The sequence below is a fragment of the Myodes glareolus genome, chromosome 24 (assembly GCF_982192425.1).
Source record: "Myodes glareolus chromosome 24, mMyoGla1.1, whole genome shotgun sequence".
Classification (NCBI taxonomy): Eukaryota; Metazoa; Chordata; class Mammalia; order Rodentia; family Cricetidae; genus Myodes; species Myodes glareolus.
Genome location: NC_142049.1, coordinates 43,637,603 through 43,641,182, shown reverse-complemented (window position 1 = coordinate 43,641,182; position 3,580 = coordinate 43,637,603).

Genomic DNA, 3,580 nt, shown 5'->3' with positions numbered 1-3,580 from the left:
TGTGAACGTTACTTTATTTGGAACTTTAAAAATATTTGCAGATGTTAAGATGATCAGGTAATTCGAGAATCTTGAATGAGCCCTAAATCCAATGCCAAATATCCAGAAGGGAGGAACACAGATAAAGATGGGAAAGTCCATGTTTTCTCAGTGTCAGCGACTGCAGTTACAGAGCTAAAAGACACAGATGACTAAGAGCTGTCTAGAGCTTGAAGCAGAGGAGGGCGCTCTGGAGAGACCAGTGCCTTGCTGACACCTTCTACATTCCAGAGCTGCAGAGGCAGTTCCGTCAGTAAAACGCTGACCATGCAAGTAGGGAGCATGATCCCCGGATCCTATTCAACTCGGCAACAGCAGGGTGTGCATGTCATCAAGGAATGGGAGAGGCGGAAACAGGATGAGATGGCCAGTCTAGCCTAATAAGTGCGCCACGATAAGAAAGCGATGCCAGAGCTATGAGACACTCCCTTCTGCTGCATGACATTTTAGTCAGACGCTGTCATATCAATCCCCAGCTTCTTAAGTGTCATCCCCTCGGATTGTGAAATAATGTAGATTCTGTGTACACCTTGCATTCAAGATGTGTAGCAAGACAGGCTCCAAAGCTACACATTCAAGATGGGTAGCATCTTGCTGCAGAAGTCACCTAGAGAACAAATACCCAAGGCTATTTTTACACTCGGTCGTTTGCTTGAGCTAAATTTATTCTTATTATTTGTTCCTATCTTCTCATGAACAGTCTTTTTCCAGGTGGCTGGCGGCTCTGCTAACAGGGATGAGAAGAGACTTGGCCTCCCTTCTCCTCTGCTGGTGACGGCCCCACAGCTGCCAGCAGGCTCTGTGTGCCCAGCTTCCCTTAGCTGGCTGCTTCTCTTTGCTTGTCAGACTGAATCCTGTTGAAACCTGGCAGGAAGCTGCCTGTGTTTAACCACCTTGATCTTACCCTAAGCTGTAGAAAGAGTTGGTGTTCATTGATACATCTACGAGAATTATTTGGTATTTGACGCCTACACAGTGAACCACTGAAGATCAAGCCTTCCAAGTGAGGCCTTTCTCCAAACAGCCCAGGGACCTGGAGAGATGCTCGGTGGGCACAAGTACTAGATGCTCTTCCCAAGGACCAGGACCCTACTGCCAACACCCCCATGACAGTTCACAATTGTCTGTAACTCCAGTTCCAGAGAATCTGACATATATGCAGACAAAACTCACAGATACATAAAAATAAATCAATGGATAAATATTTTAAAGAAGTAACTCTTCTTATTCAGTTGAAGTACTAAATGAGATTATTAGCACTCAGGTTTTGCCTCCTTAGGAAGAACAAACAGGGAACTCTGGCGTTTAGAGGCAAACTATTAAGTGTTGTCTGATTAACATGAATGAAAATGGGCCGGGAAATGTCTACAGATAGAGACAGGACACAGTAACTGATTAACTGAGCTATACGAGTTGAAGACCTAAGAGACAGCATGTGGCTCAAAACGAGAGATGTGAAATTGAAGCATTTATCAGTCCATGGGCGTAGTTTATTTCCTCAGCCTACACATATTCTGTCTGTGTGTGTGTTTTGTATGCAAGTGCAAGGGAAGTCCAGAAGGAGATGTTGGAGCGTCCCTGTGACTACTGGAGCGTCCCTGTGACTACTGGAGCGTCCCTGTGACTACTGGAACTGAACTTGGGTCCACAGCAGGCAAGAAGTGTCTTATCTGCGGAGCCATCTCCCCAGCTCCTCAGAGGACTCTTTAGAATGAAGATTTTAAAATTCATAATGGCATATGTTCAAAGAAATATGCCTGGCTTCTCTAGAAAAAGTAGGCTTATTTGGAATTTGGTCCTGTATTCTCAGCTGATGGTTAGCTGCAAGCAGTTGGCAGGGACCGGCAAGGTAAGGGTTCTGCTATGCTGAATCTCCTTCCTTTCCCCGGGGCTCCATCCACTTGCAAGGCTGGTCTAATATTTTCTGTTCTGAACTCTCTAGCACAGTCGTCACTACGGTTTTCTAGTTTAGTATCCATGTGTCCAATGCCAGTTTCAGTCTCACAGATGAAGTAAGCTGAGAACACTCTCCTGTGAGTGCCGCATCCACACAGACGCCACTGTGTCCAATGGCTCTGGTAAGCACCGAGCATGCTGCATTCCAGGTTAGTTTCCAAGACTGTGTGCTTCACAGTTTCTTCTAGATTTCTAAGGTGCTGAAGTCGGTGTCTGATATTTTTTCTAAGAGTCCCATTTTACGTTTGTAGTGAGGAGAAGCGCTCCTAGCTCCTCTTTCTTCATTTGCTTCTTTGCCTTCTTAAAACAGGCTTAAAACACTCCAAAAGTTGTATAACTGTCACCGTAAAGTTCAACATTTTGATCATATGACATTGCCATATCACTCGCTGGTCTATTTATTTAAATTTGCATTCTGTGTGTTTAAATAATTATGCCATGTGACTTCTTTCTTGTTAATATAGTGTTTTGACTCCTCAATAATCAATTTCTTTCATTAAAAAGCAGCACATTAACATCCTGAAAAGTGTCTGCTATTTAAGTAAACATCTTTTCTGATAATATAATTTCTATGAGAACTGTCGCACTGTGTGTTGGACACTAACTTGGAGAGTTGACTCTAAGTCCTAACACTGTGGAAGGTGGTGGTATCCATTACACTTCCCCGGTTAATTAAAGCATCTAGTGTCCTCTGTGTTAACCAAAGCTGTTAAATACCATAACTGTCATATAATACAGAACTTTATGAGGCCAGTGGAAAGACCTAAGAAGTTAATAGAAAGTATTAGAGATATAAAATAATGCATTAAAGATCCAAGTCTCACTGTTTTCCTTGAACTCTTTAGGACAGGATGGCTTGTGTCCATTTGAGGAAGGGCTGTGCGGAAGTCCTGGTTCTAGGGGAAATGGACTGTCTCCTGTCTTCATTAGGCACGTGGAGGATGTTGCATGATTATGGAGCAGTAATGAGACACAGATTCTTACAGAGAGCTAAGAAGTGCGTAGATGCATGAGTAGCTAAAAAGTTGAGTAAATGATGTTTAATCATTTAAAATCTTCCAGTGGCCCAAGAATGAAGCCTGGCTATCCCATCACATGAGTGTAGTCTGTAACTTCCGGCTATAGGATCCCCCTCTCCTGCTCTCCTCCCTTGCCTTTCCCTTCCCTCCCCATCACATGAGTGTAGTCTGTAACTTCCGGCTATAGGATACCCCTCTCCTGCTCTCCTCCCTTGCCTTTCCCTTCCCTCCCCATCACATGAGTGTAGTCTGTAACTTCCGGCTATAGGATCCCCCTCTCCTGCTCTCCTCCCTTGCCTTTCCCTTCCCTCTCCATTTCTCCTTTTCTCTGCTCCATTTTCTTCCTCTACCCTCATTCCTCTCCTTTACTATCTTTCTCTTTCCCCTTCTCCCTTTTCCTCCCTTCCCTCCACTTCAGCTCTCCTCCGCTCTCCCCTTTCCCCGGTTCTCTCCTCTCCCACACTCTCCCCTCTCCTCCTCTCAAGTCGTCTACTGTCTCTTTACTTCACAACATTTTCCACTTATTTATTGGCCCTTGGCTCTGTTTAATTATCCCCAGCAAACGA